The sequence below is a fragment of the Amblyomma mixtum genome, chromosome 3, assembly GCF_055824585.1.
Source record: "Amblyomma mixtum isolate Tamu chromosome 3, ASM5582458v1, whole genome shotgun sequence".
Taxonomy (NCBI): domain Eukaryota; kingdom Metazoa; phylum Arthropoda; class Arachnida; order Ixodida; family Ixodidae; genus Amblyomma; species Amblyomma mixtum.
In genome coordinates, this window is record NC_143014.1 from 432368065 (window position 1) to 432393581 (window position 25517).

The 25517-nt window shown below is 47.3% G+C and overlaps 1 long non-coding RNA gene across 1 annotated transcript; it reads left to right on the forward strand.

Moving 5' to 3' along the window:
• Positions 1-2028: 2028 nt before the first annotated feature.
• Positions 2029-5009, forward strand: LOC149358119 (uncharacterized). The gene is made up of 2 exons (XR_016289945.1): positions 2029-2117; positions 4839-5009. It is a non-coding gene; the product is annotated as an uncharacterized LOC149358119 (long non-coding RNA).
• The last annotated feature ends 20508 nt before the right edge of the window (positions 5010-25517 follow it).

Consider the following 25517-nt stretch of genomic DNA (forward strand, 5'->3'; position numbering starts at 1 on the left):
GACTAAGGTCTATAGCCGCCTCAATTTCCTTTCGTCTATAGACTGTCTATAGACCCTCTATAGACTAAGGTCTATAGCTGCCTGAATTTCCTTTCGTCTATAGACTCTCTATAGACTCTCTATAGACTAAGGTCTATAGCTGCCTCAATTTCCTTTCGGCTATAGACTGTCTATAGACACTTTATAGACTAAAGTCTATAGCTGACTCAATTTCATTTTGTCTATAGACGGTCTATAGACTCTCTATAGACTGAAGTCTATAACTACCTCTATTTCCTTTTGTCTATAGACGGTCTATAGACTCGCTATAGCCTAGGGTCTATAGCTGCCTCAATTTCCTTTTGTCTATAGACTGTCTATAGACTAAAGTCTATAACTGCTTCAATTTCCTTTCGTCTATAGCCGGTCTATAGACTCGCTATAGACTAAGGTCTATAGCTGCCTCAATTTCCTTTCGTCTATAGACTGTCTATAGACTTAAGTCTATAACTGCTTCAATTTCCTTTCGTCTATAGACGGTCTATAGACTAAGGTCTATAGCTGTCACAATTTACTTTCGTCTATAGACGGTCTATAGACTCTCTATAGACTACGGTCTGTAGCTGCTTCAATTTCATTTCGTCTATAGACGGTCTATAGACTCTCTATAGACTACGGTCTATAGCTGCTTCAATTTCCTTTCGTCTATAGCCGGTACTTCAGAAGAATGGCCTGAGGGGCGAGTTGGTGCATGATGAAATGAACGGCGGCGCAACAAGAAGAACACAACAAGAGAGGGGACACCACATGCGCACATGCGCACACCACATGCGCACCACGTGCGCATGTGGTGTCCCCTCTCTTGTTGTGTTCTTCTTGTTGCGCCGCCGTTCATTTCACTATAGCCGGTCTATAGACTCTCTACAGACTACAGTCTACAACTACCTCAATTTGCTTTCGTCTATAGACTGTACACTATAGATAGTCTACTGCCTACAGACCAGTCTATAACAATCGTAATTTTATCTAACAATGTTCGATACACTGACCTTCGACTAAGTCCAGAACAATGTCAATTTGCACTGTATGTTGAGGGGACCTGCATCTAGTGACCGCAACTATGTCGGGATTCCCCCACCTCCTTCGCTATTACGGAAATTAAAATGTATTGCGTAAGGCCATCACAACACCCTCCTGTATATTGTTTTCAGGAGCCTTGACAAGCTCCTTTTCGTTATACCGTGACGTATATTGTCAATACAATTAAATATTTAATGCTAACAAGTAAGCCGAGGAAAAGCAGCCGTTCTTGAAGTAAGGGCGCCCGCAAACTGTACTACATCGAACGAATACGCTGTCCCTTAAAGGAATCGCTCGACAAAATTCCATTCCATCTTTCAATCGTTACTGTCCAACGTGCTGAAATCAGAAACATTTTATCAACGGATCTACATTTCTCTTTATAACGTCCTGAAAATAAAGGGGGAAATACGGGTGTGAGAATTCAAGGAAGCGCCCATGCCTTAGAAACATCTTAGATTAATCTCAAAGAGCCTGGTCCTTTCTGCGATTAACATCTGCCATTTCTACCTTTGCAGTTTCTATTCACGTGAATAAGTGCTGCGACGCAACACTCACAAAGCCAGTATTTTTTCGTTCCTACCCTTGCACCTGTTGCTTCGGAGCCGATGACACGCTGATGTGGCGCATATCAGTTTTCTAAACACGAACACACGCAAAAAAGACGTTATGCTATGTAACCTTATAATTATTATTTGAGAATTGTACCACATACTATTCGGTGGGAGATGCGGCGCGTATATCGACAAGAAGTTAGATTTCGGTTGTGTTTTCACGAAAACAATAAACTTTTTAGGGGGTAAGCGAAGAATTTAAGCTTATAAACCCATTGCCTTCTGTGGTCTTGGATATCAGATCAAGCTGCACACGGGAAGAGTGCGAGCGATAAAGATACGACCGTGAAATGGGTTTCTGTTTCACGTTTTACCCATTTTACCGCGAGACGGCGGAAAATCTTTCGGGCTGCAAACAACCCTGTGCGTGGCTGCATCAATGGCGGTGGCGTGTTTTTCGCGGATTACGTTTTCTTCAAAATCCAGCTTCATCGTCCCCTTACGGTAAGTCTACACGTTTATATTTTATTCATTTGGTCTCCTAAACCACTCTAAGCAGAGCTGTGTGTGCAGAACAGATTATGTGCGCAGTTACAAACGTCCTATCTTCGTTTCTAAGGCGGAAGCCATCGGGCTCTCGACTAATGCCGCTTATCTCTGTGCCGCTGTCTTTACTAACGCGCGGAAAGGCAGTCTGTGCGATGCCCTTGATGATAAGCCGCTCCTCGCGAGCTGTCTACTAGATTTTTCGTGTTTCAAGGTAGATGCGCGGCCAGAAATGTCGTTTAGCCTGTGAATGACGGCCGAAATGGAACTGTGTGTTAGCGCCGTGTGAGCTCTATTTACTTTGCACTTCCGAAAACGTACTTACATACAGTCTCGTTCAGTGGTGGATTACATTTATTTCCTTATCTTTGTGTTATCGCCTGTCTGGACCATGGAGTGCTGTTCTTTTGGAGGTGTGCATTGCTTGCTACGTATGGACGCTCGCTCGGTGCGCGTCGTGGACGCCGACGTTTCAGCAAAGTTGTCTTGTAACGCTATAGACTGAAGCGCGAGACGTTTGTCAAAGTTGTACTCAAGCGGCGCTGGAGGAATCCTTGTAGTGTGATGGGTGAATAAAATTCGTTGCCGGCGCGAATGGCCGGCGTGCTCAAACACCGCGAAGAACCCACGAGCTCCATCCCATCTCCCCTTCGTTGCACACGTATGGATTCGTCCGTGTCTGTCATCAGAGCCGTTGGCCGCCGCCGTTGGCTTGCGGGCACTTCATTTTGAAAGCTGGGTAAAGGTCGGCTCGACAAGAGGTGGCTTACATTTCGTTCCGAGTGGTTCGTTCATGGATCCCGCTCACACGTGCACAGATTTCTCGAATACCATTTGCGCTAGAGGCAAAGCATGTGTTTTTGATTTAAGACTTCTACGTTATGAAAGCGGCGATGTGACTCGCCGATTATTTGCGCCTAAAATTAAATTAAGCTCTCGTGTTATTATAGCTGCGACTGTAATTGTTTCATTGAAATACTTCCTACTTTGAGCACGTTCAATGCTTTCGCTGATTTTTCTAGCAGCGTTGGGTTAGGCTACCTCCATGCAATAAACACACCTCTTTACTGCGCTGTTGGGGCTGCACTTGAAGGAAAAACTAAGTAAATTTCAGACGGTATTTTATCGTGACAGTAATTTGCTGTCTCAACCTCACGACTGCTTTTGAAACGGCGCAGCTGCAGCCTCTATGTGCTGTATTAGTATTCTGAATAATGAGCGCGGCATGGAAGCGCTGCAACCCGCTTGTTTCTAAGAGCGCGCGCAGATGTATGAGTATGCTGTTCCGTCTTTGTGCTTCAAGTTATAGGCGAAAATCTGTGGTGAACTGGTTGCTTCTGCCTGCTGGTTTTGTATAGCTTGTGCCCGTTTGAGTATCAGCTTACGTACACTCGGCCAAATCTTTAACTGGCTCAGGTGTTGCATCGCTAAATGCACCTTGTAAAAAGGTGCCTTTTGGCTACACTGCTGGCATATTCATGTTGTAATTTGACGCGTGAGATGGCATTTCATAGTTTATTTTTGTTAATATAATGTTTGAGTGGAGTACGTGCATGTTTAGATCAAAGTTATCAGAAATATTCATCGTCTCCCGCTGTACGAAGAGCCGAAACAAGCGGAATACGAAGCAATGGTTCTGGTGGCGCATTTGCACTAATCTGGCTAAACAACTTGTCCGCCATGAAAGGAGTGGTACTTTACCCAGATAATGAGGCCATATGGACTAGATCCATTTCTGCGTATGCCGCTTATTTCAGCTGTTCGTAGTGGCAGACGAATGTTTCTGATAACGTTGATCTAAACACGTAAGTACTGCACTCAAACATTATATGAACAAAAAGGAAGCACGAAATGACATTTCACTCGTTAAATTACAGCATGAATATGCCAGCAGTGTAGCCGAAAGGCACCTTTTTTGCAAGGTGCATTTAGCGATGCAACACCCGAGCCAGTTAAAAATTTGGCCGGGTGTACCAGGCTTCACGCAGGGTATTTTGAAGCGCTTCTTCTATAGCGGTTATAAGAATAAATGCTGCAATATTCTCCTTTTTGGATCCCTGTGTGAGGTGCACTGAATCTGTATTTTATGGAGGTGGCATTCTTAACAGCTCCTTGCGAGTCAATGCAGATATGTGGCACAATTGTTCGAAGTCTTCTGTTACAAATAAAGTAAAAGGATTGCCATAAAGAGGTCAGTATTGGCTGTAACAGTATTGCCATACAGAAATCAGTATCAGTACTGGATTCAGAGTAGAGTGCTCCAGGGATTAGGGTTCTTTGTTACAATGTTTTATGACGACGCATATAATCTTTCGTGTATTTACTGATATGATTGAGCCGGCGTGATAGCTCAGTGGCTATAATGTTCGTATGGCGACCTGAAAGATGCAGGTTCGATTCCGGCGTAGGCGGTCGCATTTTAATAGAGGCAAAATGCTAAAGGCCTGTGTACTCTGCACAGGTGGCCGAAATTATTCCCCAGCCTTTCACTTCAGCGTCTCGTAGCCTGTGTCGCCTTGGGTTTTTGAACCCCATAAAACCAAACCAAAAGATCAAGATTGCCTTTCTAGAATGGCATAGCCAGGATAGCCTTGCATTGTAAAGCACATGTGTAGAGATGGAATGGGAATTTTTTTTTTCAGTTCCTCTTATATTATTTTTTTCCTTTGTGCTGTACAGGTAAACGTGCCCGGACGATTTACTGCAGACAACAGGCCACAAGAATGCTTCTGAGGAAACTAGCCGGACTGTTACTTTCAACTTTTATGTAACTGTGGTGCATTCTTATGGTGCATGTATTGCATATTCCCAGCCTGGATAGCTTGGAAATAAACTAAATTTGTAAGTATATTGATTGTTTCATGTGTGAACTCTGTCTGGTGACCTTTTTCAATGATTGTAGACAGTCTATATGCAGTCTATAGATAATGGTCTACTAACAGTTTAGTAGACAGAGGTCTATAGACTGTCTATAGACTGCCAGGCCACACACCTATGGAATGTCTATAGACAATCTGTAGACATATGTCTACTGGACCAGTAGACTTTTGTCTGTAGACTGTCTATAGACGGTAATCTACAGGAAGTCTATGGCCATAAGTCTATAGGTCGTCTATAGTCCGTCTATAGACAAGTGTCGATAGACGGTCTATAGACACCTCTATAGTAAATGTATGACCATAAGTCTATAGATCGTCTATAGACTGTCTATAGACCTGTGTCTATAGACTTCCTATAGACCCATAGACTTTCAGTAGACATTTGTCTATAGACTGTCTATAGACAAAAGTCTACTAAAAGTGTATGGCCATAAATCTATAGACTGTCTATAGACCAGTCTAAAGGATTTGTCTATAGACAGTCTATAGACTTGATAGACTAAAGTCTATAGACAGTCTATGGACTGTCTATAGAAATTTTTATAAGGGTACTCATTGATTTTGTGCTACAGTGCACCGGCTTTTAGAGTTTGTTTTGTTTGGTTTTCTTAGCCGCTTGCTCGATCCGTGGCCACCTCTATTTTCCCGTTGTCTGTCGTTGCTTTTCTCAAAGTAGCTCCGTGTTCTATTCGCGCTTTTCACGGCCTATAAGGGGCGCCACCGTTCGGTCAACATGGCCGACAGCATGATGATCGCTGCATAGCACAGCCAGCGCAGCTGCGATGTTTTGCGGCTAACAACGTGTTCACTCGCTGCAAACACGGCCAAGCTCACGTGTGTCTTGACGGTGTGGCACCTCCGGAAATTCTTTCCATAGCGTCTGTGTTTTCTTACGTCCGGGATCGCAAGCGCTGTCTAAACTATGGCGAAGCAGTCCTGGACGCCGGGCACCCTATGTGCTGCGGCCGCCGCCGATATTCAGACCAAGATGTGCAAGCAGTCAGTTTGTGTCTGGACACGAATAACGTGAAAGGACCACCGCATGAAATTCAAGTGGAACTGGACATAAAGGTGAATAAAGCATAAACCATTTGATATATCGCTAGCAGTCAGAAGGAACCACAGCAGAAGCAATGCTGAGTTGCGCAGTTTCGTTTTACAGGACAGGTGCCCTTGTAAAGCTAGACTGTTCGCTTATTGCAAGCATGTGATAGCGACGCAACTGCATGTAAATGGGTAAGTCTCCAATTAATCAAAATAAATAACAAGCGGCATCAAGTACGGCGTATTTCGTTTCACCGCTTTCTTCTTAGCCTTGGTAATTAAGCTGAGATCTTTAATCATTTTGCACTGCATTTGGTTCATTCAGTCATATCTTGTTGCGCATAGAGTCGGGCGCTAATCGATAGTTTTGTCGAAAAAAATTATAGTGAAAAAATTGTGGCCTGTCCACAAAGCATTCAGTATCTGCGCCCTCGCTTTAACCTTCCCCGCCGCTCACCCATAGCTAGCGCAACCTTGCGCGACAAAAACGTGTCTGCTCGCAGCGGAGCCTGATGTCCGATTTGCGAGATGGCTGTGTTAATTGACAGCGTTAATATGTGTCTCGTTAAGCGGGAAACCCGGATTCTAGCGAAACTCCGAGTGGCGTCATGCGTCAATGTCTGCAATGAAATTGATAGAAAGAGGACCTTAATTTGAATTAAAGGACGGCGCATGTCTCAACTGACTTAACTTTGTAAAGTGAGTAAAGAAAATATTTCATAAATCTCATTCGAACCCGTGACCCTTGGGTAGCGAACCAGTCCATGTCCCCACTGGCCACGTTGACTAAGTGGAGTGGATGTATGTGTTGTAATGTGCTATCCAGTCGAATGGATTAGGTGAGATCATAATTAGAGTAATTAAGTGTACAAGTGAGAAGTTTCTGTCCGCGAACGTAGTTTAGTGATGGGCTAATGAGGGGAGTGGAAGTAGAGGTGTGCTAATTAGTGATATAGTAATTATACTATATATTTATGCATTAATATATTACATTTATATATTAATTATACATTTATACTGGCATCATGTGACTTGGAATATGTGCCCGCAGCGTATAACCGATTGAGATTACTAGTTCTGATATCATATGGCCCATGTGTTGTGTGCTAATAAGTCCCCCGACCATTAAGCAATCACGCCATACCCTTAAAGGCGGAACTTAAGTGTCCTCCAAATTTTTTTCCTTCTTGCAGGCTTGGCCTCAAAAACTTCCAAGTTTTTGCTCTCACTAATGCCCGCAAGGCCACGAGGGTATTTAAATAAATAAAAATAAATAAATCAGAGCTTCAGCAACAGTAGGGCCGGCGCTCGTCGAAAAACCTCTACGATCCAAAGGAGACAGAAAAATTCTGCCACGTGAAAAACATTAGAAACAGTGAAGCTGGACGAGTCTACTCAAAAAAAATCCTGCAGAACTTCTCGCAGGCGGATCTAACGTCGCCCTGCATGTAGGCGGCCGACATAGCGGGAATGTTGTTGAAGATGAGATCGTTGAAAGGAAGGCTAACCATTCACTGGTGCAATTTATAACATCAGACACTAGTTTGGATGAGCTTGCAGCGCTCCACTAATTTGTTGTTAAAGATTTGCCGTTGCTGCGAAAAGGCTTCTTAGCCACACGCATTCTTGAAAGATCACTCGGCGAAACAAGCGCACAACACAAGAAACGGTTCACTGACGTCCTATGCAACTACCGCAGACGCCTCTGATTCCCCACCGCCGCTGTTCATCACGGAGACTGGGACGTCTTTCGCCCCACCGCGGCGCTTCAGTGTGTGAAACGCGCCAATAACGTTGTCTGTTGCACTGAGCCACGTTGCACAAGTTCAAAAAGGAACAGTAAATGCACGGCATTTGAAACGGAGGTGACGCTACGTGCTATGAGGTGCCTATAAGTTGTGGCAGTTTTTGCAGGTTTACCTTGTATCATGCGAGTCTGCGAAATTTATTAGTGATTACCTATTCTCTTACTACTACAGAGGTCTTGAAGGCTTCTGATGATGATGATCACCGAAAAGGGGATAATCTCCGACTGCAAGAGCGGACAAGGCTCGAAGGAATAGTATGGAAGAATGTGGCGCTTCTTACGTGCGACGAGATTTTTTAATGCTGTGCCCACGCCAACTCACCGCTCCGTCAGCGACGTGTACGGGCGGGAACACGAAGCGGTATTTATGTCATTCTTCTCCTGCACAGAAAACTGGATTTCATCTAGATTATCCTAAACTCTTGTTCCCTAAACCACACCTGACGTTCGGCCCGATACGCCTGCGTCAGCTCGCTGAAGGTATGCATGTTCTCTCTCGAGTCGTCCAGGTTCGAGTCCGCCGCCGCCCGGTTTATTAGTCCTCGGGCGTGGGCATTGGCGGCTTCGTTACCAGGGTTTCCCGAGTGCGCAGGCAACCAGATCAGCTCCACTTGGCGGGGCAGTGTAGCAGGAAGGAACTGCAAGACGGAGTAGGCGGTCTCGTGGATCCTGCCTCTAGCAAAATTTTGTAATGCGCTTTTAGAGTGAGAGCGAATGTACCGGGCTTCAGTGTGGGCAATGGTAGCGGCCATTGCAGCATCCTCTGCTGACTCGGGGGGGATGCGTGGGCAGTCCGTGTATGTTCGGTGCCCGTAGTATTTATGGAGGGCACGTGTGCACATCGCTCTGCGTGCGGTGTGATACTCCGGGTGTTTGTTAAGTGGGAGGGGCTTATGTTGTGTTGGGTTTAATGGCACATAGGCATCTCAGGCCACCATGCGCCAAACACAACTTGGAGGGGCTTAATTAGGAGGTTGGAGTGTATGTGTGAAGGGAGGGGCAGAAGCTGTGGATGGTTTGCGGGGATTCAGATATGGAAAATGTCTACGTATATGTGTCTGCCTGTAGAGGTTTTAGTGAGCCGCAATTATAGCCGACGCCAACCGTGTGGACCTTTAAGCCTGCTCGGCGGAGGCAACACATCACTTTGGTCCCAGCTTCCTGTAGACGGCACCACCGTTATGATCCGACCGGAGGAAATCGGCAGTCCCCGTTTCCTGTCCTCCCCTTCATCTTTCCCTTTCCTATCTTCGTTCTGACCACTCCCCTCTTCTCGGTTTTTCTTTTTCTCCTGGCGGCTAGTGTTTACCTTGTATGGAGTAGTTACACTGTGTTGCTCCATATTGGGTTATAGTTGGGGTATAGAGCTGATGTGGGCAGGACTTCCGAATTCCTGTCCCGTCCCTCGTTGGGCTCCGTGTTGGGCGCCTGGCACCATGACCGAACAATATACTTATTTCATGGCTCCCTCTTCCCAACAAAATGATCGCCCTAATAAAACAGCTCCGACCGGTGCAACACCTCAGCTCCTAACGCTAAAAGAAAAATTTTCAACACACCATGTTATTCATGGTGAAATAATGGAGCAACCAGCCACAAAGATATCCCCGTTCAAAGTTGCTAACAGTCTGACAGATACGTTGGGCCGCGGCTACAGGGTAACAAACTAGCAAGGGGTGTTCTACTGCTCGAAATCTAAGATAATACGCAACATGAAAAACTCCCAAAAGTTGTCTTTTTGAGAGACGGCAGTCTCTATCACCGAGCACCGATCCTTGAGTACTGTCAGTGGGGTAATTTCTGAACATAGTTTTCTTCTGCTCACCAAAAAAGAGATGTTGGATGGACGAACTGACCAAAGTGTCGTAAATGTCAACCGAATAAAAATCAGAAAAGGTGACAAGGAAATAGCAAACAAACACTTAGTACTCACTTTTGCCAGCAGCACACTCCATGAATCTATCGAATTTTTATATGACTAAATCCGCGTCCACGGCTATATTCCAAACCACCGTCGATATTTTAATTGGCAGAGGTTTGGCCATGGCTCCCAGAGTTGCCGCGGCCACCAAACATGCGCAAAATGTGCCTCAAGGGAACATAAATCCGAGAGCTGTGAAGCATCACCGCACTGCGCAAACTGCGAAGGCGAACACCCAGCATATTCCAGGTCTTGTCCATCATAGAAGATGGAAAAGGATATAATAACGTTGAAAACCAAGGAAAACATTTCATTCAAGGCGGCACGTAGACGATTTTCACTATCTAATCCAGTCGCCTTCACAACCAAGAAACTTCGCGGATGTGGTGCGCAGGAGCGACGCATCATGCCGCAGTCCGGCGCCTGTCCAAGTCCCGTTTACCGGGACACAGGTTAGGACCATCCACGTCCCAGGCGGCGACAGCGAAAGTTGCCCAGTGACCTCCGAAAAAGATCCGGACACTCCTCGAGCCCGCGGACAACCAGTGTACTCACCACAGTGGACGGCCTGAAACCCCTCCACGCGCGGTTTCGTCGAGGGGCTTTCAGCACCTCCTCCGAGACGATGGATGTAACCCCTAGCATCTCCGTCCTGCTCGGGCGGCACAGCTCACTCGAGCGTCGAAGCAAAGGAAGGGCCAGAATAACGAGACCCGAAAAGCCAGAAACAGGTTTCTGCTTGGCCTTTCAAACAAAACAATAAAAACGTTGAAAATGGCATTTTTAATCCAATGGAATGCTGCATCTAACGCAACACGTCGTCCAGCAACAGGTAGCCTCTGATAGCAGCCCAGCAGTAGTCGTTAAGGGCGACCAGCTGGGTGCGGCGGTCGTTGGTCGGGAGGCACTCGACCTGCTTCTTCACTACCCCGGCAAGCCTCATGAAATCGTGCATCGACTGGGCCTGGCGCAGCGCTCTCCGTACCATGGTCGCTGTCTCTCTCTGGCTGGCGGCGAGCATCCTTTCCAGCTCCTCAGTAAGTGTAGGGAACTGGATCACTATTTCTAGTGCCCGGATCCCTTCCCTGTGGAGAAAAAAAAAAGTTGCCACACGTAAGCTGAATGAAGTCTCTCTGCCAAGGCCGAAGCCCGCCCGCTCACTTTGTGAACGCAGTCGCCGCACGCAGCGGCGTGACGAAACCGTACGTAGCCGCCGCCACGGCTTGGTCTTTCCGCACTTAACGTTCATAGAGCCCTGGGAGCGATGATACCACTCCTGGCTGCCCTGGGATGGACGGTGCTGCCACCGGTCGAACCATCTTGTCACACATATACACGCACGCACACACACAAAAACGCAAACACACACGCCTGCGCACACACACTGGGACAAGTAAGCCTTGCGCCTTAAAAGGGTATCCGCACTTAAACCGCTGTTCGCCTACGAATATATTGCATTCAGTTCTGCACTTGCATCCGAACTAGACAGGACCGAAATTCAGGGTCGCGTTCACCTTATTCATTAAAATTTAGTGCGATCGATGTTTACCTGCGTGGCAATCTACCAGTACTATCTACCAGTAGGACTGCTGGGGGCAACCACTGCGCTTTCTACTCTTGGGAGGTTGCTCTGTCCAGCACAGACCCACAAGACCCGCCACGGCTGATCTAGCGGGCACGCCGCAGATTAGCCACAGCCAACGGACTCCTGGGCTATGCACACCGCCCGAAGAGGATGGCCACCAGCTGCTAAATAAAAGGCTTTCTGCATCTTCCTCTGAGAGCAAAGCTTCAATACGGAAGAAAATAGCGCTTGTTATCGTTTGATTCTTCTTGATGCCGGAGCGTCCAAGCTGTGTTCCATCAGCACCAATCCAAAGCAGGAACAGGCCAACGCTACCATCAAAACGGGAACGCGTAAATGTTAGCTGCTGGAGAGGATGTCGTGCCTACTAACCCTTCATCGCTGTGGTCTCCGCGCCATCAAAGTGAAAATGAAAGGCCCCATTAATCAGTCTGCCTCGAGTAAAATCTTTTTGTAGCGTGAGCTACATTGGTCACAGTCTCGCTGTTTCGCCTGCCCCCTCCGTCGACCATACCGCGCATGCGCGAGGAGCGAGTGACGTCACTGCGCATAGTTGGCGCGCTCGCCGCTGGCGCAGAGCCACGTGACGTCACTGCTACGTATATCCTGGCATAGCTGAGCTAAGCCACTCCTCCTCCCGTTTCAACTGTCATCTTCGCAGTTCATTTGATCCTAAGAGTACTTTAATTACGGCGTAATTTGTGAACAGAAATCTACATGGGCGCTTTTACCTTCTAAGCGTACCTTAAAGGGGCTGCAAAACACTGCCTGGGGGAATACCGGCTATACTTCAGGTGGGTTCTTTATATCACACAGATGCTGACTTAAAAAGAATTACAGGAATCGATGCACAGGAACGGGAGTTATTCAGTGAAGAAATTTCAAAATACAAGCAAACAAAACGCTGCCCTCAACTCGATTTTGGCGGGGCTTCCCACTCCTATTTCGCTCTCCCAATGACGGCACCTGGCGCAACCAATCAAAACAGCCAGCCAGAGCACGTCGCGGAAGTTTGTACTCCATGGCTGCCTGCTCTCTGTAACTCGTTCTTGCTGAGACTGGCAGCGTTGTTTCCATGCCAGAGCGCCCCTGGTGGTGTATTTTTATTTTACTTGCTTTGCAGGGCTTTTATCTAAGACAAGCAAGTTTTTCTTGTTGATCTAATATAAAACGCAGACAGGTGACATAATGTGTCTCTATTTATTCACACAATTTGCAGGATATTTACTGTTTGTCCAGTCATCAAGCTCGCGCCAGGTGATGTCATATCCGCTCCTAAAAACCCGCCACTGTGTGGCGACACCATCAGAGCCATGAAGTTGTTTTTGGGAGGACATTAAAATATTAAAAAACGGAATGTACGCGGTATTACCGACGCTAATAGCACCATTATAACTAACTGTATGCAATCAGCAGGCAAAACAGTTAACTAAGATTGTGTTTCTGGGCCCCTTTAAGGGCTTGCTGTTCTTTCCAAGGATTCTGTATAAATATTTGAGGCCTAAGTTATGTTAATTTCCGTCCTAGTAACTCCTTTTTTAAATCTATAGTGTATTGCCTAACGCGTGTTCAGGTTGTCGCTATGGCGCAAACAGGACTATAGATTTCGGTAAGTTTACTATGTGATGGCTGTGAGTGATTAAAGCACTACACCTGCGGTGCAACTAATCTTTTCCATAGTCCAAGGCCGGCCAATGAGCGTAGTGCGGAGAGCAACAGATAACACCTGCTTCCAGCAAAAATATTGAGACCACAAGGAAACGTACCTGTCGTTGCGCAAGCCCATCGCACACAAAGCGGCCTGGCACATAGTGGCCGCGTTCCTACAGACTTGCTCTGTGACGTCGATCCACTGGTCAGGTGTCTGGCCTTCGAGGTCGCCCCGAAGGGTGGCCTGTAGTAGCGTCCGGTTGTCCGCGATGTGCGCAGACAGGCCCCGGACGAAGGCGTTTCCTTGCACAGGCCCTTCCGTCTTGAAATCTGCGAAGTGCACGTTTCGGCTGCGGCCGACAGCAGCACCCAGAGACTCAGCGTCTCGCTCGGGTAAGTGTGTCGCTTCAATGCGCAGCTTCCTGATGGTGGAGTTCTTGTGTAGCGATTCGACTATCAGGCTCCAGCAGTCATTTGGAAACGGCCATATGCAGGGATTCCAAGATTCAAGAGTGAAGTCCTTGAGAGAAGTCGTGGTTTGGATAAATTGGGCGATGACTGACGCCATTTGTTCGTCAATGTGGACGGGCTTAATGTCCAAATAGACTTTGGTCAACTGGCGTAGCTCTGGCAAACGGTGCAAAACTAAAACCAGTCCTGTGTAGTTCTCTGATGATCTGGCGAGTAGCTCCGTCACCGAACTGCCGGCCAGCATTTGGGCTTCACCGGGCGTGCCCCGGACGCGGTAGCACATGGACAGAGCCGTGTTAGCAGCCGGCTCCATGGTTGCAGTCGCGAAGGTCACCAGCCAGCAGATCCTCGGGTATCAGCTGTGGATGAATGTGGGAAGAAGAAATCGGGTTAGAGTTAACAATATGAAATAAGATGCCTACAACATCAATTTTTATGAACCGTGAGTAGTAATCTATTGGGTAGTGATATATCATCCAAGAGGTATAAAACCTTAAAAACGCGTGAATTGAGACCTATCCACGATGAAAATATGCACTCTCGACCATTACACCTCTCCGAACTTTAATAATAATGTACGAAGAGCCCCTTGAACAAGCTTTTCATAAAGTGTTTGATATAGCTTGTGATGTGTAAGAAGTTGAATGTAAAAAGATTAAAGGTGCAAGAATTCAGCTTGATATGCCCTCCACATTCTGTACGTTTAGCAGCACGAATAAGCGTAATATACAAGGTGTTTCAAGTGAGACTGTTAGCAATTTTTTAAATATAGCGCCTGTGCCAGTTAGGAGATCGCACTCTCCGAGATACTATAGTCAGTGATGTTATACATCACAATACAACTAAGACTTGTTAACTAGTAGGCTGCTTGACTATTATTGAAACATTAACTTTTTAGCAACTACCCTCGAGCTTCTCATTAAGAGATTTAAAGCCTACTTTATTACCCAGATGCCGTTCTCCAGCCGCTGCCACGCAATGCACTTTGGGAACGCACAAGGGCGAAACCAAAAGAGCGTGGCTAGAGGAAGTTATCCGCGCCCACGAGCGCGCCTCACACAGCAACACGGTTGTCACAGCCGCACCCACGTGGGAGTGCTGGGCGAGCAGAGAGCACGTGACGGACGCAATAACTAGGCAACCGACAAGTGCAAAACATGGGGCCTCCTTAACCTTCTATCCCAAAACGAAAGAAGGAAAAAAATTGGCTAAGCAAGGCATCGGCCCAGTATGCGACGACATGGAGAAGCAAATGAGTTTTCCCAAGACGTGGAGCATCTTCCGCCACCTATTATGCCCCAAACAATATAAAACCCGCCGGGCATAAACCAATGGAATATAAAGCACTCTTTCTAATGCTCAGAACCATTAACAAACTCAAAGATAATTATGTTGGAAGCAGCATCATTCAAGCACCTCCAACATACTCGGGACTTAGACAACCCAGAGTTGAACTAGCCCATAACGGAAGCTGAAGTACGAGCAGTGATTACCAGCCTCAAAAGGAATTCTGCACCCTGGCCGGACGACATAACTAATAGAATAATTCGAAACCTAGACGACGACTTCATCGCCAGCCTCACATGCAACAAGTATTGGAGAAGGGAGAACTCCGCAAGCAGTCGAGATCATCGGATGTCATCTTTATGAACCCCAAACCTGTAAAACCGGAGAAACTAGAAAACCTTACCTCTATTTCCCTCACCTCGTGTCTAGGGAAAATGGTGGAAAAGGTCATCAAAACAAGACTTGCCAACTACATGGAAACCGAGAGACTCTGGCCTCATGAAATGGTTGGCTTAAGAAGACTCATATGCACACAGGACGTCAGACTAAAACACGAAATCGTAGACAAAAGAAGGACTAGGAACACAAATGCCATACTAGGCTTGGACCTCACAAAGGCATTTGACAACGTAAGACTTTATGTAATCCTCAAGCACCTTCAGAGAATGAATGTCGCCGAAAAAAACATTCGCCTACATACCTCTCAGAGAGAAGTTGAAATTCCTTGAGGCTGAATCTCCAGTCATCAAGACAACAGACAGAGGCACAATACAAGGATCTGTACTCTCCCTCTTGCTTTTCTACATAGCAATGATCAACCTCCCGCCTTTGCTCAAAGTAGACATCAAGTTCAGCCTCTACGCCGATGACATTAGCGTCTGGCTAAACAAAGGCTCGGACGCGGAAAGATAAGAGAAACTACACCGCACGGCTGAAACACAGTTACGTAGTACGCAGCCAAAATAGGACGCAAGTGCTCGCCGTATAAATTAGAACTACTAGTATAGACGAGTAAGAAGGAGAAACTAAGTTTAAACCTCATAATAGACAGCCAAAAACGCCCCTGGTGAGGCAGATCAGAATCCTCGGCCTCATTATTCAAGCCGACGGCAAAAATCCACAAACTACAAGGATATACCGCACAACCGACTCGCCTTATCAGAAGAGTGTCTGTCAAAAGCTACAGGCTCAAAGAAAAGAATTTATTAACGCTAGTTCAGACATACATAATCATCAGGGTTTGCTATGCAACACCCTACCTGAACTTGACATCAAGAGGAAGAGAACAAATTGATGTCGTGATAAGAAAAAGCGTCAAAAGCGCACTCAGCCTCCCCAACAGTACATCCACAGTAAAATAATGGGAATTGGAGCACATAACACGTGGGCGGAAGTGGCGGAAGCCCCGCGAGTCGCCCAAGTAGAAAGGCTCAGCCAATCCGAAACAAGGCAAAAAATCCTATAATGGGTCGGGCTCCAGCACGACAGAGGGTCAAACCCCAAAGCCAGCCTAAGCCAAGGTTGCAGGGCCAACTTGCTCATCCCACCCATGGCAAGAAATAAGAGTCCCACCCACAGCGCAGACAGAAAAGCCGGGGCTAAGGCCACCGAAAGGGACATTAAAGAACTAGAGCTAAACAGTGTAGCACACGCAGACGCGGCTACTGGCAATTCGGGACCTGCAGTCGCAGCAGTGGTAAACGGGACTGGAACCCCTTTGATCTCGGCTTCGGTGAACACAAGAGACGCAGACGTTGCTGAGGAGGTGGCGGTCGCACTAGCCTGCGTCGCCACGAAGGCAAACATAATAATCAGCGAGAACAAAACGGCTATATTAAACCTAGCGAAAGGAAGAACCTCGATCGATGCGAAGTAAATACTCACACCAAGAGAGATCAAGCGCAAGATCCAAGTCAAATGGCCCCCAGACCACGAATCGGTGTCTGGAAACGAAACCGTTCACGCGCTCCCCCGAGATATCTACTACCGGACGAACGCAAAAAGGCCCCACAACCCAGAGCCCGGGAAGACGATAAACATATACAACATCTGCGAATATTACAGGCCCAGCAGGAAAATAATCCGAACACCACACAAACAACAAAACAACGGAGAGACGATAAGCCTTCGAAGGCTACAGGCTGGAAACTACCCAAATTTCGTATGGGTACACCACCTCAAAATAGATGACAGAGAACACGATAAAAGCAAACAATGTGGACAGAGAGGCACACTAGACCACATCATATGGCAATGCCCCTTCTCGCCTAGGACTATGGCGAACATCCTAGACTTAGAAGCTTGGGAGTCCCTCCTGCGTAACTGAGTAGGGGAGCCTCCTATATTGCTCGAATAAAAAAAAGTGTCAATCAATCATTCCTACGCCCTCGCGTCAACACAGCCCTCTTCGCGAGCTTCGTCCGAGGCGTCAGTCTGGAGGTTTTCGCATCATCGATGGCGCGGCTCTCAATACTGCAAGATCTTCGCCGGCCGCCCTTCATCGCCGCTGAACAGCTTCTCGCTCGGCGACTAGCACAGCTGCGGGGATGCGAGCCTGTCTGTCCACGGCCGGTCTCGACGCGCGCGCTCTCACTCTAGAGAGAGCGAGCGTGCGCGTCGAGACCGGCCGTGGTCTGTCCTGACTCGTCCGTGTCTTTCTGCGCGCTTTATGTCAAAAGCGGCTTTACACTAGCCCAAAACCATACCTTAATGAGAGATTTACTGCCGCGGCTGACTGCCCTCGTGGCTCCCCTACCATAGCCTGAGTCGCAAAGATGCGGTGGTGAGCCACCCATGCTCTGGCGGCATAGTTGGAAAATTTTCAGTTTCGATGCTCGAAGAAAGTGGTCACTCATAACGCATATTCCATGCACCGAATGCTACTCACGTGTGCTCCCGCGTTTTCTGCTGAGACGACGAGTGCCTGTTCAGCGCCAGCTAAGACGTTTAGACAAGTTTTTGAACGGTGTCCATAGGCATGCGCAGAGTTCTCCATGAGAATGAGCCAAGTTTCAGCGCAGTGCCCCCTCCCACCAACCTCCTCTCACCTATGCCCCTTTGGCCAAAACGGATCGCAAAGAATGATTATAAAACATTTTGTGATGGAATTGCAAAATACACAAGATATTCACCAGTAGTTTTTATTGTAACCTGCAACATCGGCAGAGGAATATGTGGTATAGAGAAGATAAGGGGCTGGTTTGTTAACACTGAAAATGTGAGCAAGGGAGGAGAAGGCATCAGGGTGCTTGTCAGCGTTTCCACTAGAGGTATTAGATACTTTTAGCTGAGCGGGTTTGCGGCCAGCGGCGCTGAGCGGCCCAGCGGATACACCAGCGGAGCGTCGAGCGAGAAAAGACTTTTAGCTCGGCGGGTCCGGAACCCGCCCGAGCGGAAAAGATCGGCGCGCTCTGTTGCGCGATCTCGTGGTCAGAATTGGAGCTAGCGTAATATGAATACGCGTCGCGCTTGTTTTTATTATGCTATAACTGCGGAATAAATGTAATTTTCTTTTGTTTTCTCTATATTAGTTTAAAATAGGGGTGTTCTGGATGCAGTAGAGAAATATTTGTGTTAGAAAAAATGTTTGCGACTGCGACGCTACGAAAATGAAGCCAAGTGCTAACCGCCAGGTCAGTTGTTCTTTCGCGCGCTTTTTTAGTTGCTTCTGCTCTGCTTATATCCGTTTCCAAGATGCCGAAAAGCATATTGCAAGATCCGCTACTCCTGTCGAGACTTAAATGGTCCAAGATAGAAGATCGCCGCGGTCGTAACCGACGAAACAGCGTTGCCAGCGGTCGTGCTCGCGGCCGCCATCTTGAATACCCATACACGCTCGCGCGCGCTCACGCACACTCGCGCGCTCCGCTGAGGAAGGCCTCCCAGCGGGGCGCCGTAAACGCGCTCGCCGCCCCAGCGCACTGCGCATGCGCAGTGGCGTCCGCGCTCGTCCGCTCGGCTCCGCTGGCCGTAAAAACGCTCAGCTAAAACTCTTTATTGTCTTCACCCAGACGAAGGCTGTTCTCTTATTGAAATGTTCGCAAGCACCCTGACGCTTTCCCGTCCCTTGTTCACCACGTGAGTACCGGCAGAGGAAGGCACTCACTGCATCGCTGAAGCATCAGTGTAATTTCGCGCTTCCGGAGTAATTTTCATCCTCTCTAGACCCAAGAAAATATGACAATTTCTTATTTGGTTACTGTCACTGCAAAAAAGAACCTGAAAACACTGCCTCAAAATGACCCGTCAAGAGTAAACAGTGCTTGAAACACCGCATCATGGAGCGTCGGCCGTTAACATTCCTGCGTGACCATAGCATTGCACTGTAAACAATGACGGAACAAATCGGCAGAGTAAATTTATTGGGCAGACTTCGTGATTAGGGGGCTGAGACGATTAGGGGGAAGGAGCGAACCCCCCTTCCCTTGTGCGCGCGCCTATGAAGGTGTCTAAGTAACAATAATGAGTTTCCTTTGACAATAGCCTTGGATGGTGTCTAATTACCCATATAGAGAGTTTGCACGAACGCTGGCGACGCTATGCATTCTGGGTACTACGCCATCTTGTCTTCCTATCAGCAGTCGTCGCAGCCACCGCACTTGCAACGCAGCCAAGTTTATACGGTTGTGTAGTGCGTGCAAACGGTGCTGGCATGATGGTATACTGTTATGTCATGAGCTTTAACAGCCGAACCCAAATCAAAGCGCAGAAACTAAGAAAGGACGGGCAGACTTTGATACGTCTCCACGAGTGCGAGAAGGCAAACCAGCTCTCAAGGCGACGCCTACGCGAATGGCTCGCGCGGATTAACAGACGCGAGATCGACGCCAGCCTGGACAAGTGTAAAGTCTGTTCATGCCACTTCATGTCATGTGCGTAAACAATTTGCGACATATGGAGAGTTTGATAGTCGATTTGTTTACTGCAGCTCCTGCGTTCTACGCTTCACAAGGCAGGTACCTGGCGACGCGTCTAATTGCTGCCCACACCGAAGATCTTTGGTTACACGCATACATTTCCTACATCAACCGTGGAAACTTTTCGACGATTACCCCATCGCTGCAGCTGCGCTATGACTCGAAATCCCCAAATCAGACGCGCTATCATTGTTGCAAAGCACGATCCCATGGCTGGCCAGCAGCCAGTGTTAATGCCGTCTATGAACGACTGTTTTTGAAGTGCGTGCAAGCCGTACCCTACATAATACAGTAAGGTAGCAACACGCAAGCATGCTTCGCCGTTGCCATCCATGCAGATACAGTGTGCAGATCAAATGTCGCCGTCGCTTTCGCTCCAGTGGTTCACCTGGGTTTAAATCACAAAGGCAACAAAAGGAATTTGTATCTCTGTCAATAGTATCCTTGCCTGTGTTTTCAGGATCACGGCCTCGGCTGTGACCGTTTTCATCCATGGCTTGCATACGCATCCACTGGTGAGAATGCTATGGCCTTCCAAAGCTTCCTTGTCCTTAAGTTCCTGCTTAGTGACAAAACTAGTTCTCCGAACTAGAAATTCATGACTGCGGACGACGTCGACGGGCGGCCACGTGTCCAAATGCATAGTGATCCATAGTGCAGTCGCCGGCGCGTATTGTGAACGAGTCCACACTGCATTGCTTTGCCTTTTCCTCGTAGCGCACCCGATCTTTTCGGCACAGCTGCACACAACAATCCGGAGCAGAAACTGCTGACATCGTCCATGCGCGTCGGGGTGGCACACGAGCAACCCTGTGTTTGTTTGGTTGACTGTCGAAGACGACGCGGCTCTCGGGTCAGTTCACTGCAGCCTGCCTGTGCGGCGTCGACTGCTGTTTAGGACGGCAAGATGGCGGATTACCCAGAATGCATAGTGCCGCCGGCGTGCGTCAAGCTCCCTGTTTTGTCTTCCTTGACAATGAAATGTCCGTGACTCTGCGTGAATATATTTTAGACAAGTGACGGCTATGAGTACCTTTCGCGGCACGGAAAATAGAGCGTGTTTTTACACGATCGAGTTATTTCCTCAAGTAAAGGGGAATGGGTGGAATAGGCCGCAGGTCGAGGATTTCCCCGCGTAATCACCATGCTAAGGGGAGTTGTTATTATCAATTCATTTACAAAACCTCCTAAGCTTACTACGAATGACTGATATGCAGACATTTCTGCAGTGCAGTATGTTTTCTGGGGTGGTATTCTCCCGGTGTCGCCTTTTGCGACATGTCGCATTCGCTCTTCGCTGATTGGCTCGAGCCGCGGTGACGGCGGCGTGACGACACGGACCCGCTTTCCTGCTACGTCATCGTGACGTCGCCCCAATTTACTACGCTTAGTCGAACAACGGAATGTGCTGAAGCGATTCGCGCGGGCGACGGGCTACCGTTAGCGTACGAACGCAATCGGCAGTTGCGGCTTTTGCGCACTTGGCGTGAAAACATGGCGACGTCCTTTCAAGCGAGAGCCGCCCGCTTCAGCCAATTCAGCAGTCCTTGCGATTCCGGTCGGCATGTTTACCGGCAACTACTGCTGTTGTTACTCTTCGCTATCACTTACCTTGCTTCAACGATAAAGTTTAAGCTGCAATTCAGCCTAGTTTTTTAGATACGCTCTAGATTCTGGAGCGCGCAAGCCTAATGGGAAAGAAAAATAGATTTGGAGCTTTTTCGCGGTGTTTTATAGACTTAAATGAAGTAAAGCGAGTTTATATTAAATTTGCAAATGTTTTTTTGAACATTAGACGTCATGTGATGGCAAATATTCTTGCTATAAAAGATACGAAACTACTGCTGCTAGTGAATCAGTAGAGGTAAATTGTCGCTTCTCGGAGTGAATGAATGCACCGCAGACGAAAGTTCTGGCGGCTTTTTCCGTTTCTTCGAGCATCTGTAAGCACTTTTTTAGGCCCCGCCCATATGCGACATGTCGCAAAAGGCGACACCGGCAGAATACTACCACTGCATTGCACACAATCTGTCTAAAGGAGGTTTTACAAACCAGAGCAGTGTTTTTGAGGCAAGTGCGTGCGGAGAACACATGTGCATCCGCTTAGTAATAGGGTGTGCTTAAATTGCACCACATTATTCTCCAACGTCGTTCGCTGAAGTATGCGTATGCAGCTAACTTGTGAGCCATTTTGTAGCGCTCCCCCTTCTGAAACGGTAGGACTTTACTGGGAAAAGCGCCATCGAGAACGCGGCAAGCAATGGCTTGCCGCGTTCGCGATAAAAGAACTTCCATTCAGTTTTTTCTCTACCAGCCACAACACTGCAGATAAAGGGGGTGAGTCATGCCAACACCCTCTAGAGAAAAGTCACCCTCGCTACCCTGCGGGATAAAGGGAGCCGGACAATGAAGGATTCCAAGAATACGGGTAAGGTCAAGCCCCCTCCGGGAGGCGTATTCGCCAACTGCAGCCTGTACAGCCACATGGCTTGAAACCACGGTGAATTGATCACGGTGACTGAAGAGTGTCACAACGGCTTACCTAAAAGGGATAATAAATGCTCTTAAACGGCGTTATATGCCACTAAGCATCACGATTTGCGACCTAAAAGGGGAAAAATGCTAAAAAATGAAATTAAAAAAACAATAAAATTACAGTACAGAGAGCGGAGTCGAACGGCCGACCTTCCATACGCAACACGTGCCTCTAATCCACCGCGCCATAGCGGCGATGTCAAGCCGTCGTTCTGAATGAATATTTATAACAAGCCTTAATGTGGCTGCTACCTGCCGGTGGGCGGCGCTGTCATCGCTGGCTGTACCGGCTGCATTTGGCGAACACGCCTCCGGGAGCGTATGCGTCACGTGGCATCCCACTGTGCACGTTCTTGTGACAAGGCGGTTCACCGGCTGCACGCAACAATCATTTCTGGCGCAAATTAAAACATCAAATATTAAGCGGGCTCACCAGGAAGAAGGCAACTCAGATTTGAACTTTTTCTGTGGATAGATGGCCACACCTGAGTACCCCAAAAAGGAGGGAAGTTCTATTGCCCCTCCAAGTGTGTAAACTACACCGCGACACGAAAGTATTCGTTCTTCCGCGTACAAAAAGTAGAGCCCATAACTTTCTGTAGGTATGCGGCAAAAGTTCCGGGGACCGAAGCACAAAAAAGTTAGCCCCTCTCAAGCCATTGAGCCCAGAAGGATGTGGGGGTCATACAATGGACCACTTCCCAGGAACCCACCAATTTAGCATTTCCGGTTTGGAATGCCTAAGCTTCCTTGAGTCTTTTCTGGGAAAATTCTTTTACAATGGTAGGGTGGGGTTACTAGTTTCCCCTGAGCAGACAGGTGTGGTCGTTTAAAATGGCGGATGCGAGGCTTGGTGCATCCCCAGGAAATTACCCGGAAAAGGGTTCATTGCGTTGAACACCTATGCAGTCAGTCGCTAAATCAAAGGAAAGAAAGGAGCTCCTAGCACAATGCCTTATGACTGGTTTTCTTCCCATTCCCGCGTAGCCTTCCTTACATAGCTACAGAAGCATGTCCTCGGTTGTAGTGACAGCCTAGACTCGTACGAGCCTTCCCAGCGCCGAACACCCATCTTCCGCTTCTCGGCACCAACAAGGCACCAAGCAAATCAAAGTTGGATGAAACTTAAAAGGACGTGAAGTGTGGTTTGCAAAAGCACTGAGAGCGTCCTGTAGCTATGCATGGTGACTGAATGCAAACTTTGGCATTGTATAAGCGAGTTCTTGCTTAGCTCTGTTTACATGAACTAATAACGCCAGGTTGAGTCAGGGGTCGGGCTGAGCGAAGTCAACCCAACTCGACCAACGCGTAGTTACACGAACTCGATTTTAGCTAGTCGAGACTAGTAGCGAAAAAATAATGTGTCGCCAGGTGGAGTCACGTCTCACTAGTAACATCCGCAGGGACAGACGAAATTACAATTAAGCTGATTAATGAACTTGGCCCAAGAAGCAAGAAAGCGCTGATAAAAGCATTGGAGACAGTCATAACAAATCAGCAAATTCCGCACAGCTGGAGACGGAGTAAAATGAATTTGAGTAATAAAGGGAAAGGAGATAAGATGAACATAAAATCCTTCCGTCCGATTACGATAACATCTGTTGTGTACAGGCTGGCAAATCAGGCTGTGAAATTAAAAATACAGTCATGGGTAGAAGGTAATCGGATATTCGGAGAACTTCAGAATGAGTTCAAAAGGAGTAGGCGCTTAGATGATAGCCTGTTCGTGATTACCCAATGCATAGAAATAGCTAAGGCGGAAAACAGACCTCTGTTTTTAGCCTTTCTGGACATAAGCGGTGCATACGATAACGTGAACAGGGAACTCCTGTGAAGCATATTGAAAGATTTAGGTATCGTCATGAGGTAATTGATTTTCTACAGGAAATCTAACGAGATAATGAAGTTGAAATTACATGGGAAGGGAAAAAAAGTGCCACAACTGTGGGGGTGCACCAAGGATTAAGGCCAGGTTGTCCTCTATTCCAGAAGAGGGCAAATACGGGCTGGTTGGTACATGTTTTACGAATTGGAAAAACAGCGCAATCAAAGACGAGACACAAGAGAAGGACAAAACACCAGCGCTGGTGTTTTGTCCTTCTCTTGTGTCTCGTCTTTGATTGCGCTGTTTTTCCAATTTGTCCTCTATCACCGCTGCTGTTCATGCTCTACGTGATAAATATGAAAAGAAGGCTAGAAGAAAGTAATCTAGGTTATAATCTGTCGTACAGATTAGGCGGAAATGTAGTTGAGCAGCGACTCCCAGGTTTAATGTATGCGGACGATATTGTACTGTTTGCAGATAGCCATGAAGATTTACAAACTTAGGGTAATTGCTGTGGAGACCAAGGAGACGCTCTAGGATTCAGTTTTAGCGCAACTAAATCAGGTGTGATGATTTTTAACTATACAACTGACCAGGTGCTTACAATACAAGGCCAAGAAATACCCAAAGTGGGAGAATACAAATAGCTCGGGATATGGCTAAACGAAGGGCAGATATACACGGAAAAGCATGAACAGGCTCTTAGGGCAAAAGGACGAAGAGACGCCGAGATAATGAAACATAGGGCATTATGGGGGTACAACAAATATGAAGTACTAAGAGGTATTTGGAAAGGAATAATGGTGCCGGGACTTACTTTCGGCAATGCGGCTCTGTGCTTAAGGGCAGAAGTTCAGTCGAGATTAGGCGTAAATCAGAGACCTGCTGGAAGATTAGGACTAGGTGCCCACGGCAAAACCACAAACGAGGCAGTACAAGGGGACATGGGCTGGGCATCGTTCGAAGCACGGGAAGCTAAGAGGAAAATACTATATGAAGAACGCCTCAGGAAATTGGACGATAAAGGGTTGGCAGGTACGGTATTTAAATATATATACAGAAATAACGTTGACTCACAGTGGCGGAAAAGAACTAGAAAACTAACCCGTAAGTATGCCGGTCATGAGGATGGAGAAAGAAAGAGTATTAAACGACAGGCTAAAAACGCGGAAGTTAAAAAATGGATGAATTCAATGGAAAATAAACATAGTGTAGAACTATATCGATACTGGAAAAGGCAGATCAGGAAGGAATTTTTCTATAACTCAAGAGGCAGTGCCCTACTTTTTGAAGCTAGATCAGGGTGCCTTAGAACGCGCAGCTGCAAAAAGAAATTTAACGAAGAAGATGACACATGTGCAGTGTGTGGTAGATCTGTGGAAACAATTGAACACCTCATAATCAAATGTGATGGTATCCATCCGGGTGGCGATGCCGG